This window comes from Myxocyprinus asiaticus, chromosome 12 (genome assembly GCF_019703515.2).
Source record: "Myxocyprinus asiaticus isolate MX2 ecotype Aquarium Trade chromosome 12, UBuf_Myxa_2, whole genome shotgun sequence".
In the NCBI taxonomy this organism is placed as follows: Eukaryota; Metazoa; Chordata; class Actinopteri; order Cypriniformes; family Catostomidae; genus Myxocyprinus; species Myxocyprinus asiaticus.
The window spans coordinates 43,315,298-43,330,266 of NC_059355.1; the positions used below are offsets into that span (position 1 = coordinate 43,315,298).

Here is a 14,969-nt window from a genome sequence, read left to right on the forward strand (position 1 = left end):
CGGGAGAGAGTAGGCTATATTTCTGTAAGAGTCCCTGTCTCTCTCTCTCTCGCTCGCTCGCTCGCTCGCACGCACACACACACACACTACCAAAAGCAGGTCAAAAAGTCAAAAGCAGCTACAAAAAGACAACAGTAATGGGGCAAGGTCCTTTAAGAGACAGAACAGTGCGCATCCACATATAAACACACAAACACTCAGTAATAATAGAATAAATCACATAAGGTTCCCTATCTGTCACTCACTCGAAGTTGTGTCGATGTAGTGACACTAGGGGTCAGCCCGAGACACCTCTGGTCTTTGATTAAAGGCCAGTGAAAATTGGCGAGTGGTATTTGCATAGCACTCCCCCGGACATACGGGTATAAAAGGAGCTGGTATGCAACCACTCATTCAGATTTTCTCTTCGGAGCCGAACGGTCGATGTTTACTGAGCTGACTGTTCATTCACCTCGGCTGGATCTGATGGTGCATTTCAGTGGCTTCTCCCTCCTCTGCACTGGTGCACTGCAGAGAGCGCCCCTGGGCGCTTCGGCAGAAATAAGAGAGTATATTTCTCTAAAAGAGTGTATTTCTCTAAAAGAGAAGCACACACGGAATGTGTTTTTAAAGACGCGTCTTTTAAAGATGTCTTTCCGTTTGTGTGTTGTTCCTGGTTGCGGTCATTATCTCTCAACTTCTGATGGTCACGATCGCTGTCTTTCGTGTCTGGGCGTGACCCACGCGGAGACAGCGTTCATGAATGGATCATGTACTCATTGCGAGAACATGACCATGGCAATGTTGCGGTCGCGGCTTCTGGTCGTAAGAAAGCAAGCCACCCCAGCGACTCCCCGCCTCGGTCCTTCTACCTACGGGTATGAGGCCAGCGCGGCTAGCAGTGGGGGTGATTTGGGGACCCCAATGGGACCACTACCGCCGGGTATTCCCCCACGGACCTCCCATTCCCCAGCACGCTCATCTTCCCCGTTCGGGCTTCCGGATGAGTCCTGATGAGCTCTCGAGCGCAGCATCAGAGAGTGAACCCTCTGCTCTCCCCTGAACCCTCGCGGCTCGATGATTTGTTCCTGGGCTCACAGCACCGCTCACAGCCATGCCTCGCTCCAGTTCCTTTCTTCCCGGAAGTGGACAAGGAGCTGACAAGGTCATGGGAGGCACCTTTTACTGCCCGGACCCGATCTTTCTGCTCCCCCGCCCTCACTACCCTCGATGGTGGGGCAGCCAGGAGCTGTTCGGCGATTGCCCCAGTGGATAAGTGCGCCTATGCATGCAGAGCGCCGCCACCTGGCGCGGGTGCCCAAAGCTCCCGCCCAAGGCCTGTATATTTACGTCATCCCTGATGGCCAAAGCCTACAGTGCCGCTGGACAAGCCACCTCCACCCTGCATGCCATGGCTCTCCTGAAAGTCCACCAAGCCAAGATGCTAAAGGAACTGCACGAGGGTAGTTCCGCCCCGGGATTGATGCAGGAGCTGCATTCGGCGACTGACCTCGCTCTCCGGGCAACAAAGGTCACGGCGCGGTCTCTCGGGCAGGCGATGTCCACCTTGGTGGTCCAACAGCGCCACCTTTGGCTCAACCTGGTCGAGATGGGAGAGGCCGACAAGGCACGGTTCCTTGCTGCCCCCATTTCCCAAGTTGGCCTATTCGGCGACACCGTCGAGGACTTTGCCCAGCAGTTCTCGATGGTGAAGCAGCAGACTGAGGCTATCCGGCACATCCTGCCCCGGTGCAGCTCAAGATCCCGCACCCCGCCTGCTCGTCGCCAAGGGCGTCCCCTTGCGGTGAACTGCAGATGCCACCCGTCTCTTGGCCTGCCACCAACAACCTGCGAAAGGCTTCGAAGCGCCCCTGAGACGGACGACCCAGGGACGGCGAAACCCACTGCTTTGGAGCTGGTAAACAGACCACTCCATCCCCTGGTGGAGGGCCGGGAGGAGAATCTTTTGTTGCCTTTTAATTTAATTTCGCCGCATGCCCAAGTGGCTGCGGTATCCAAGAGTTCAGCAAAAGAGCGGTTTCCTTGTTCCCTGGGTCACATACCCGGTGTGCACGGCCGTCATCACGACCGCCGTCCACCATTTCATTTTGGCAGGTTTGCCGCTCCAGCGGCGGTCTCCCCGCCCCTGCGCGCCCAACTGTGGCACAAATCTGCCCCCGATGTGACAGTCTCCACGGGTCACGAGGACAGGCCTCTTCCTTCCCCATCCCAGGCTGTTCTGGGGTTGGTCACAAGGAGCCAGGTAAGTGCTTTGATGTCCCTGAATTCAGCACGGCCACAACAAGGTGTGGAACCTCAGGCTCTGCCCCGCCGCAAGGCCCCACCCGCCGGTACGTCCGATGAGATTGTCCCCTTGGTCCCCCTTGCCCGGAGCTTGGATGCATGGCTTGCACTTTCCAATCCATCGTGATGGCTGATCCGGACCATCCGACTCGGCTACGTGATTCAGTTTGCCAGGCATCCGCCCAGGTTCAGCGGTATCCACTTCACCTCGGTGAAGGGCGAGAATGCTGCTACCTTGCGCGTGGAGATCGCTACCCTCCTACGGAAGGATGCAATGGAGCCTGTCGCTCTGGCCGAGATGAAGAAGGGGTTTTACAGCCCCTACTTCATTGTATTGAAAAAAAGGCGGTGGGTTGCGGCCAATCTTGGACCTGTGAGTACTAAACCGGGCTTTACATAGACTCCCGTTCAAGATGCTGACGCAAAAACGCATTCTAGTGAGCGTCCGGCATCAAGACTGGTTCGCGCCGGTAGACCTGAAGGACGCGTACTTCCATGTCTCGATTCTACCTCGACACAGACCCTTCCTGCAGTTTGCATTCCAGGGTCGGCATATCAGTACAAGGTCCTCCCTTTCGGCCTGTCCTTGTCCCCTTGCGTCTTCATGAAGGTCGCAGAGGCAGCCCTTGCCCCGCTAAGGGAAATGGGTATTCGCATCCTCAACTATCTCGATGATTGACTAATCCTAGCTCACTCTCGGGATGTGTTGTGTGCACACAGGGACCTGGTGCTCTCTCAACTCAGCCGACTAGGGCTTCGGGTCAACTGGGAAAAGTGCAAGCTCCTCCCAGTTCAGAGCATCTCTTTTCTCGGCCTGGAGTTGGACTCAGTCTCGTTGACGGCACACCTCACGAACGAGCGCGCACAGTCGGTGCTGACCTGTTTGAAGGCGTTCAGACAGAAGATGGCGGTTCCACTGAAACTGTTTCAGAGACTCCTGGGGCATATGGCATCCTCAGTGACGGCCACTCCACTCGGGTTGATGCATATGAGACCGCTTCAGCACTGGCTTCAGACTCGAGTCCTGAGATGGGCATGGTGCCGCAGGACACATCATGTGGCCATCACGCCGATCTGTCACCGTCTCTTCAGCCCTTGGACAGACCTCACGTTTCTACGGGCAGGCGTTCCCCTAGAACAGGTCTCCAGGCACATCGTGGTTACGACAGATGCCTCCAAAACGGGCTGGGGCGCTGTATGCAATGGGCATGCAGCCGCCAGCTCATGGATGGGCCTGCGGCTGCATTGGCACATAAACTGCCTCGAATTGCTGGAAATTCTGCTCGCCCTGTGGAGGTTTCGGCCATTGATCCAGGGCAAGCATGTGTTAGTTCGGACAGACAACACGGCAACGGTAGCATATGTCAACCGTCAAGGCGGTCTGAGCTCCCATTGTATGTCACAACTCGCCCGCCGTCTCCTCCTCTGGAGCCAGCAGCACCTCAAGTCGCTGCGAGCCACTCACATCCCGGGCGACCTCAACACTTCAGCAGAAGTGCAGTCACAGCAGTCTACCCTCAGGGGAGAGTGGAGACTCCACCCTCAGGTGGTCCAGCTAATTTGAAGTCGATTCAGGCAGACACAGGTAGACCTGTTCGCCTCCCAAGAATCCTCCCACTGCCTGTTCTGGTATGCCCTGACCGAGGCACCTCTCGGTATAGACGCGCTGGAACGTAGCTGGCCCCCTGGACTTCGCAAATATGCATTTTCCTCAGTGAGCCTACTAGCAGGTCAGGGAGGATGAGGAGCAGGTCGTCCTGGTAGCACCCTACTGGCCCACCCAGATGTGGTTCTCGGACCTCACGCTCCTCGCGGTGGTTCTCGGACCTCACGCTCCTCGCGGCATCTTCCCCTTGGGAGTGACACCCCCCCGACTAGACCTGGTGACCCCAGTCGGTTAATTCCTTTTTTTGGGGGGAGAGGAAAAAAAAGAGGATAAGAGGCCACGTCTGGGCTAGCCTGTCTCTATCTTTTGGGCAGTAGACTTGTCCCCAAAGGGCCATTCGACACTCATAACAGCGTTGGGGGAGGCTACATGTTGGCCTGGTGCGCTGGCTTTGAGGCACACAGTGGTCTGCCCGTCACACACCGCCAATTCACTTAACACAGTTCAGCCAGTTGCGGCGTTTCGTATAGGGACCCCTAGTGTCACTACATCGACACAACGTCGAGTGAGTGACAGATAGGGAACGTCCTGGTTACTTGCGTAACCTCTGTTCCCTGATGGAGGGAACGAGACGTTGTGTCCCTCCTGCCACAACGCTGAACTACCCGCTGAAATGGCCGGGACCTTGTCTCGGCTCCTCAGCACAAAACCTGAATGAGTGGTTGCATACCAGCTCCTTTTATACCCGTATGTCTGGGGGAGTGCTATGCAAATATCACTCACCACTTTCATTGGCCTTTTATCAAAGACCAGAGGTGTCTTGGGCTCCCAAGAGTGACCCCTAGTGTCACTACATAGACACAACATCTCGTTCCCTCCATCAGGGAACGGAGGTTACGCAAGTAACCAGGACGTTCGTCACTGCCACCCCTAGGACACTGTGTGGTACTACACTCCCCATGCAAATCCTAGATGAAACAAACAGGCACCTCTTTAAAGACCATGACCCGCCAAGTTTCTAAATTACAATGTTTCTTCAATTTCTCTTATCTTCATTTAATGAAAACAAACTTGTTCTAGCCATGGTTATTTCACTCTACATTTAAGTTCTAAGTTAAGGGGTTAGATCCAGGGAGCAGAAAAGAGAGGTTTAGCAGACTGTCCAGGCTGTTTCAAGTGAATGAGAACTGAGGCTATCGAGAAACATAAAAATAGTTAATACAACTCATGTGCTATTTTTCAAGACTTCTGAAGTCGTAAGGTGGCTTCATGTGAGGAACATACTGAACGTTAAGTCTTTATTCTGCTGCCCTCAGATCTAATTTAAATTTGAATATCTTCTTTAGTATTTCATAAAAGAAAGAAAGACATATGGGTTTGGAACAACATGATGGTGTGGTGAGTACATGTTAATACACTCATTTTCCAGAGAATTAACCCTTTAAGTTCATCTATGCTTTTGCTAAGCACAAGCAATGTTTGTTTACTGCCATTTTTTACAACTTTTGGTGACAATAGTGAAATCAAACATTATATCACCCAAAATGAACACTCTGTCATCATTTAATCACCCTCATGTTGTTTCAAATCCATGGAACATGCAAATAATAATAATAATAATAATAATAATACTAATAATAATAATAATAATAGGCAGAATGTTAGTCTTAGTCGCCACTGACTTTTAATATATGGGGAAAAGGTGCAATAAAAGTGCATGGTGTCTAAGGCTAACAGTATGCCTATTTTTTGTTTAATATCTCCTTTTGTGTTCTACAGAGGAAAGACAGTCATACAGGTTTGGAAATCATGAGGGTGAGACTTTTTATAATGCAGCCCACTAGGTTTTGGAACAGCTTATGGTTATTACACTGGGTAGAGTTGAGGAGATAGAAGAAAAGTGCTGTATGAGGTTGTATGGCAGTGTATTTTCAGCTCAATGCCAGGTGTGGTTACCTGGCAACACGTATTGCTCTCTGTTGCGAGATACAATGTCTCTATTGTCTCTTTGGTTTCAGCACTCTGGACAGCGACAGGCAACTGAGGGCACATGCACACACACAATCACAGACAAAGTCATATGCAAATACACTGGCATGCTTCTTTTCCAAGAATGCATGGTATTTGCATGTTTACTTATTATGGTATAAGTGCAAGGGCATGAACTATAACAGCATGTTTCTCCAAAGCAACACATCAATTTACAGCAGCTATCTGCAGAGAATAAGAGCCCAGCACACAATAAAGGGTTTATAGAGTGCTTCGGAGAAATAGGGCTGCCTCAGACAGTGGGTAGTGAACACTGGGACTGGACGTCGAATCAAACTGGCTCCATCTATGGGAGGTCCCAACACCTTTCTGCTTGCTGTGTTGTTAATGTAACATCAGACATCACTGTTACTATTGCTTATACTTAAGGTTCAGAATTTGAACAAACTCCTTACCCTAAGTAATAAAATTTAGGGCATTTTCATCCTGCACTGTTTTCGCTATGGACATTAATGATACCTCATATCCTGCTGCTTGTTAAGGAGAGATGTGCAACTACTTTTCTAAGTGAACAGACTTAAGTTTTTGCCTTATGGATGATGCAATAGGCAACAAAAATCCAAAAGACTTACACTGAAGGAGGGACACAAGCCATATCAAGGGACCAAAATCTGATTGAGGGTTCTCCTTTTTGACTTTGGGCCAATAAGCAACCAGAGCACCCTAGCAACCACCAAGCACCACTACAGTAACCACCCAGAACAGCAACATACTAAAAACAACTGAGGATACCTTAGTAACCCCATAGTTCCACACTGGCAATCGCATAGCTCAGAACACCGAAGCAACCACATAGAAACACCCTAGCTACATCCACCCAGATAGGGTTGGGAAACCAGAACCGGTTCCATTTTTTAACACCATAAGCAAATGATTTTCAGACTTTTGGTTCTTTTAACAGTTCTCAAATGTGCATACTTCCGCCTATGTGGTCGCAACTCCATACTAAAATATTTGATTATGTTTCCTATGCTATATTTCAGTGACCCCACTATTGAATCAGCAGCGTGAAACATGTGACCAGTGTAGTCCAAATCCTGAACTAATGACTCTTATGTCGGTTCTTTTGACTCACAGTGCAAAACATACAGTGCTATCTCCCAAACAAATATTGGCAGCTTGTTCTCTTTAGTGAATGAACAATTTACTGAACTACAAGTTATTCATTTCTTCATGTGAGATTGAAATGAATCTCATCATTTGGTAACAGGCTACTGAGGGCAATAAATAAAAATTGCATCTCTTCCATGTATTTCCAAATATTTCTTTCTTAGAAGTAAATTAAGGATCATTAATGGAACAGTTAAGGAACCAGAATTGCTACGAGAAATCAGATCCAGAAATGTTAAGTTTCTTTCAATTGACATCCCTACACCCAAACACCGCTGTAAACACAAAATACTAGCAACCACCTTGCACGCCCCCAGAAGGCACTAGCAGCTACATTGAAATGTGCTAAAAAAAATACTCAAGACACCATAGCAACTGCATAGCAACCCAATAAAAACATTAAGAACGCCTTATCAGCCTCTTATCAATGCCCTGATATCCACTCACAACACCCTAGCATCACAGTGGCAAGTTTTGCATGGCCAAGCACCACTCACATTTTGTTCACACACACAGAAATGAAAGGGTGAGACTATAAAACATCCAGAGTGCAAAAAATACACACCAACTGACACACACACACACACACACACACACACACACACACTCACACACACTCACACACACACAAAACACATGTTGTACTCTCTCTTCTCCACCAATAGCTGGTGTGTGGTGAGCGTACTGGCGCACTATGGCTGCTGTCGCATCATCCAATTGGTGGTTGAAGAGAGTCCCCCTATACTATGTAAAGCACTTTGAGTGCCTAGAAAAGTGCTATATAAATGTAAGGAATTATTATTATTATTATTATTATTATTATTATTATTATGTTGGTGCAGCTATCATTATGAGGACTCTCCATAGACATAATGATTTTTATACTGTACGAACTATAGATTCTATCCCCTAACCCTACCCCTAAACCTAACCCTCACAAAAAACTTTCTGCATTTTTACATTTTCAATAAAACACTGTTTAGTATGTTTTTTAAGCGATCTGAATTATGGGGATACTAGAAATGTCCTCATAAACCACATTTATAGCATAATACCCTTGTAATTACCAGTTTGTAACCTAAAAAAAAGTCCTCGTAAACCACTTAAACCTGCCCACACACACACACACACACACACACACACTTGCAAAAATGAACAGGTGAGACTATAACACAGAGCTGTTTTTTTATTTTTATTTGTCAAATAAAACCAATAAATCAGCCACAATCCAGAACACACACACCCAGAAATAAATGGGTGATATTAACACAGCCAGAAGGGAGAATGCAGAGCACACACACTCATGGACACACAGAGAACAAAGATCAAAGAACAAATTCTGAGTGACCACAATGTACGAAAGTATACCATACCTTTTCCACGGGAAAGTTTACACTTAGATGCAGGTGCCTCACCTTCCAGACAAAACACTGCATCTTTCTGTTATGGAAACAAAGACATTTTACCACAGCTCTAAGTTATAAATGTGACCTCGTCGAGCCTTGCTCACAGTTCATTCTGTAGCAGCACCATGGCGAAACGCTTTACTGTTCAGGCGACCCTGCAGTCATCTACTGTCTATTATTGTCACAACATGATTTTAAAGTCATATTATTTGTATTTTGTTCACCAGATGGCAGCAATCTACCTCCAAAATATGTCACTCTCTCATATATTCTTCATGTTTCAACTTATACAAGTGTAGGATTTTAATGTACTAAAGTTTCATAAATTTACTTATTTGCATATCCTGATTAATGGTAAGATTGAGAAATTTACATGTAAATAATAACAAAATAGCATAAAATTCCAAAAGAAGAGCATAAGGGAAGCATATTACTTCAGGGAAGAAAAAATTGTGTCATTATCATCATCATAAAAAAAAAAATAAAAAAAATAAATAAATAAAAAAAGGTTTTGCTCTTTCCAGTCAAAAATGACCAGGAGGACCAAAGGTAGGGCTCATTAATAAATCCCATTGGAGAGTTAAAGGAACATGTTAAAGATTTAATCAGTCATACTGGTCAAGCTAAATGCAACAAAAAAAATAAATAAAAATAAAAATAAAAATCAGATGTCCTTCCAGTTAAATGGACAGGGTCCGGGTGGAAAACGACAGGGTGGACATTCAGTGGATAAATTAACCACTACATGGTCTGTGAATGATATCTAGCAAACATATTTGTAAACATATATTGATGATATTATTTCTGCTAACATATATATATATTGAAATTTTAAAATTACATTAATTTCCCATAAATCTTCCCATAATGGGGTAGACATGTTATTCTTGATGAAAAGAGTTACACACATCACAATTATTTCCTGTTTCCATGCCACATTTGTTCCTTGTCATATGATTTCCTGTTCCCTCATGTGATCTTGTCATGTGTTTCCATTGTTCATGTGTCTTGTTTTCATTGGTTCATTGTTTGATTACTTTGTTATCAGATCTAGTTTGTCATTGGTTTTAGTTTATTAGTCTTGTTATCTTGTTTATAGTTCTGTCTGTTCATTGGTTGTCTTGTTACCCATGTTAGTGTATTTAAGCCCTCATGTTTGCCATCCTCTCTTGTGAGGTATTGTGAATGTAACTTTGTTGTTTTTGTTCAAGCCAAGCCAAGCCAAGCCAAGCCAAGCCAAGCCAAGCCAAGCCAAGCCAAGCCAAGCCAAGCCTAGTTTTAGTCAAGTCATGTTTATGTCAAGTGGATAATCAAGTCAAGTCTTGTCTAGTCAAGTTCATGTTTTTGTTAGTTCACGTTTATAGTTAGGGTTTTTGGATTTTCACGACTGTTAATAAAACTGAACCTGGGTTCTATACTTCGTCATCGTCTCTTCTTCTGCCTGTCATTGTCTGCCAGCAATGTTACAACTAAACTCTTAATTAGCACTTATTTTTGTCAAAGATATTTGACGTGCAGCTCTGGGGACATGGGGAAATGACACACAGGAATTAATTCAATCATTTAAAATTGAAGTTTTAGGCCCACAGCAGTGTGTAACATTATAATTTGTCTTAATTCTTTTTACCAAGCCCATTAAAATTGTAATCGGGTAAAATTAAACAAAATAAATGCCACAATTTGAAAAGGGGACTTAAATATCATCGAATTGTAGGAATGACCACAGTATCGTTTCTATCGCAATTCGGCAAAATGTCACTGCATGGTACAGAATTTGCATTCCAGAGGCTGCGCTACAAATAATCATTATTGTATAATCATTACATTTTGTTTTTCTGTAATTAGTGAATTAGTTATCTTATTCATCATTAGATATTGCTTTAAATCACAAAGGAACTTCTATAATTTTTTTTCCAGACATTTTTAAAACACTTTCCATAAAAATGTGAATATCGTGAAATATCTTATCGACCAAAATTTTCATGAGTATCAAGATAAACATTTTTACTTATATCGCCCACCCATATTCAGAAAATGCTATAAGTTAATTCTGCAAGGTCCTTGGAAGTCACTGACAATATGAATTGTGTAATTCTCCCACACTTCCGCCCCTTTTTGGGAATCTGCGTATATGCGCGTTATCTCTGCAGCGCGCCTGCTCATTGGGCGCTCAGCCTTAGATCTGCTCTTCAGTGAGATCTTCAAAGCCTGCAGCACTGTTTCATGGCCTACTGCACGGGCTGACCAATATCTGCCCTCACCATGCCAGCGTGTGTGTTGTTCTGGCCGACCGATATCTCGCCCACTGTGTGTGTTTGACCTCCAGATGAGAGAGCTCTGCTGGCAGTCTAAGGATGAGTGTGTGTGTGTGTGTGTGTGTGTGTGTTGGAGAGAGAGAGACAGCGAGATAAGAATGTGTCACAAAGAATGTGTTTCAATGTGTGAAAGTTTAATACTTTTTTGCGTACGTGTGCTTGTATAGTAAATCTTTATCAAATAAGCCTCAGTCTGTCCTCACAAAATTGCCCTCTTCAGCCAAATAGGAGCACCAATCACTGAGATTTCATAGTGTTGTCTTTGCAACCTATGGACCTGTCTGCATAAATGCATTTAGAAGAGAAAGACAGGTTGTCTATATAGCTATTAAATTATCAGGCTCAGAGGTGGCTCTTTCATAGCTTAGGTTACTTAATGGAGTTCTCAGCTATATTTCATTTAACTGTCAACTCAGATGCTTTTACTGAAGGTTCTCTCTTCTAATAGACACAAATGAGACAACTGTTAACATACAGTAGGAGTATATAGATATAAATTGCATCACATAGCACAGATAATTTGGTCTTGGAGTAATTTGATATGAAATGTTTGAGTTTGCATGAAATCTTTGACTTTTGATTGCAGACTTTCCTTAAGGATTGAACATTCATAAATTAGACCTCTATAATCTCTGAAATGTTTTTTCTAGACAGAAATGAGAATAAAGGGATAGTTCACCCCAAAATTTTCTCATCATTTACTCACCCACATGCCATCCCAGATATGTCTGATTTCTTTCTTCCACTGAACACAAACAAAGATTTTTAGAAGAATATCTCAGCTCTGTAGGTCCATACAATGCAAGTGAATGGTGATCAGACTTTGTAACTCCAAAAATCACATAAAGGAAATGTAGAAATGAAGACGGTGGTTAAATCTATATCTTCTGAAGCAATATTATCAGTCTGGGTAAGAAAAAGATAAAAATTTAAGTCCTTTGTTTTACTCTAAATATCCACTTTCACTTTTACGTCTGAAGGTCACATGTGGTGCCTGTTTAGTTTCACTTTCACATATGAAAGTGAAGTTAAGGTGGAGATTTAGAGTAAAAAATACTTTAAAATTGTTCTGTTTCTCATCCACACATATAGAGTCATATGGATTACTTTTATGTTTCCTTTATGTGATTTTTGGAGCTACAAAGGTCTGATCACCATTCACTTGCACTGTATGGACCTAGAGAGCTGAGATATTCTTCTAAAAATCTTTGTTTGTGTTCTGCTGAAAAAATAAATTCCTACACATCTGGGATGGCATGAGGGTGAGTAAATGATAAGAGCATTTACATTTTTTTGGTGAACTATCCCTTTAAATGGAAAGGGCTGTTTAGGTCTCCTGCTTCTTTTCCTCTGGGTTGGTATTTTGGCAGAGGACAATTTGAGATCTCCTCTGAAACTCTTGATACATGTTAGATTAGTTGGGTCTTATTTCTGAGGGAAAAAATCTGAGGAGTTGTAAACGTAAGCAAAACTCTCTATTTGTTCTCATTTTTTATCACTATCCTAAGGTATTGCTCAGGGTAAGAAATGACAAAATCTATAAAGACAGTTTTGAAAATGGAAGGCGAATGAGAGAAGAAGCTTAAGAAACATGTAGCAAGCGTCTTCTTGTCACTATTAGGTTAACGTGGTCACTTCTGGCAATGTCTGCAATGTCGTGTCACCAAATGGCCATAGTGATTCCTGTGTGCTGTGTGGCAGACATGGGGCCTGACAGGCTTAGCAACATTTCTCTTGTCCATCAACATTCTTTCTTTTCAAAACATGGACAAAAAAACTATGGTCCTGGCATATACACATACCTGTAGTTAGGTATTACAGTTGCAACTGATGGGGAAATGTGCAGTTTGCCTTGTGTGCCTTGGGTGAGTTAAAGGGATATGAAAATTCTCTCATCATTTAAAGTTACTCATGCATTAAACTTCAGCATGTAACTCATCCCACACTGTTTGTTACAGACATGAATGATACCTCAAATCATGTGGCTTGTTAAGGAAACGTGTGCTATTACTTTTCCAACCATTCAGACTTACAATTTTCACCTGTTGGGCAAAAAACAGGCAAAAACAACCCTTAGATTTATGCTTAAAGAGGGGCTGTCAAGCAACAGTCAAAAACATCCTAGCAAAGCCCTAGTAACCACCCAGCAACTGCATACTGTAGCAATGCCTTGGCAACATCTTGGTCCAACACTGACTTCTGTTCTAATACAATGACATATGGGTATTTTTTCCATAAATCTCACCAAATGCACTCCAAATGGGTCAAGAATGGCTTGAGGGTTTGGATTTTGAAACTCTGTTCAGATCGCCAGGCATCTGTCTCTGCTTGGCCATTTGAACTGGGATCTTATAAATGAGCCCTGTCAGAACATATTTTAATCTTAAAAGGGGTCATTTCATACACTTTAAAGGTTGTGAACACAAGTGAATTCAGAATAGTTGTTGTTGACAAGTAAAAGCTGATTTATACTTCTGCGTCGAACTTACAGCGTAGGCTCTACGTAGTTGTCAACACGTTGGTTTGCATTTATAGTTCTGCGTTGGTGTGTTTGTGTCGTTCTGTGAGTACACAGCCAAAATGCTAACTATATGTTTCATAAATAAACAAAAGCAATGGAAGCAATGTCATTTCTGGATTCAAAACTATTTATTAATTCAATGTAGCATCAAAAATATTTGAACATGTTAAAATGTACATATTTATTATGTTGCCTGCATTGCAGACAGAAAATAAATGAGGAAATTACTGTATGCTTGCTCTCCAGTCGCTTAGATAATAATACTTTAATGTTTTGGCATACTTTTAACTTTCTGTGATGAAAAAGCCTCGCCCGAATAACAAAAACTGGGTGTCGTTTTAAAGACTTTACAATGCATATAGACAATATAACCAACTCTTACCAGGTGCTTTTTAATTTGCTGTCAAATTATAAGTGTTCTGTTTCCATAACTTATGAAATATGATTATTTACTGATCATACAGTCAAACATACGGTCAAATCATTGTGCCGATCGGAAAGTTTGTGAGTAGAATACAAAACATAGGCCATATCAAATTAATATCAAGTAAAGTCCTGGAGAAAAAAGCTTTTAGAGTTTATAAGCTGTAAACAGATATCTTTTGTCGCATTTCCCTTGTAACATCATGAAATACAAACAGAATTTTAAAAAAACAGCAGATGCTCCCGATTGAGACAATTTCTTTAATGGTCCCGAGTCCAAATACAATGTGATATGATGCATAGATATTAAAATAAACTTGAATAAAATGTGACACTACCTCAGACACCCTTGATATCATCCTGGGAGGCGGTCTCTGGTTAATGTGGACCAATCACAGCTGTTGTGGTCTGCATCGACGCAACAAGCAGTCACATTTTTGAAGAGGTGCACGTTAGGCTTCGGCATAGGCCACACCATAACCATCGTAGCTACGTGTGGTTTGACAAAGAAGTATAAACCGGCCTTAAATGTCATATGTGAACATTTTAACATTTATTTAAGAACATATTCTGAAACTACCAGAACTTTTAGTACCAAATTAGCAATTTAGCATGATTACTCAAGGATAAGGTGTTGGAGTGATACCTGCTGGAAATGGGGCCTGTCTAGATTTGATCAAAAATGGCTTTTTTCAAATAGCGATGGTGCTATTTTTTACATCAGTAATGTCCTGACTACACATTGTGATCAGTTAAATGCCACTTTGGTGAATAAAAGTACCAATTTCTTTCCATAAAAGCAAAATCTGTACATTATTCCAAACTTTTGGCCGCCAGTATATATATATATATATATATATATATATATATATATATATATATATATATATGACTGTTTAAACTGCAGTCGCTTTTGCTGGCACAACCACATTAGTAGTCAGTGCAAACTTGCGTAGGTTCACCATGTGTAAGATTTAAGCAGTGGATGTTTTGCTATTCATAATGCTTTTCATGAGGGCAGTATCCAAATCTGAACACATTTGTTGCAGACAACAGCATAAAAAATGGGAACGGGTGGCATGAGCAATGACTTATAACATGTATGTGAAAAACACCTGTTGTAACAACCTGTTGCACAACAAATGACAGAAAAAACACATGAAATACAGTCTGACCGTTCAGACTGAGACACATTAACAAAAATAATTTTAATTTGGATTTCAAACCACATACAATGGTGGTTTGAATCAGGCTTC

The 14,969-nt window shown here is 43.1% G+C and overlaps 1 protein-coding gene across 9 annotated transcripts in view; it reads right to left on the reverse strand.

The window, feature by feature from the left end:
- The window catches only part of LOC127448739 (rap1 GTPase-activating protein 1-like), a 128,876-nt gene that overhangs the window by 65,148 nt on the left and 48,759 nt on the right, over positions 1–14,969 (reverse strand). Inside the window, exons 1-3 of one of the 9 annotated variants that reach the window (XM_051711532.1) lie at positions 9,363–11,507; positions 8,422–8,488; positions 5,846–5,929 (exon numbers count right to left, since the gene is read on the reverse strand). The exons of 5 other annotated variants lie outside the window; for them this stretch is intronic. The gene's annotated coding sequence lies outside the window, so the exon portion shown is untranslated. Of the gene's footprint in view, positions 1–5,845; positions 5,930–8,421; positions 8,489–9,362; positions 11,508–14,969 lie in introns of those variants that run through there. 3 more of the 9 variants (XM_051711531.1, XM_051711533.1, XM_051711534.1) reach the window with 3 other exon arrangements.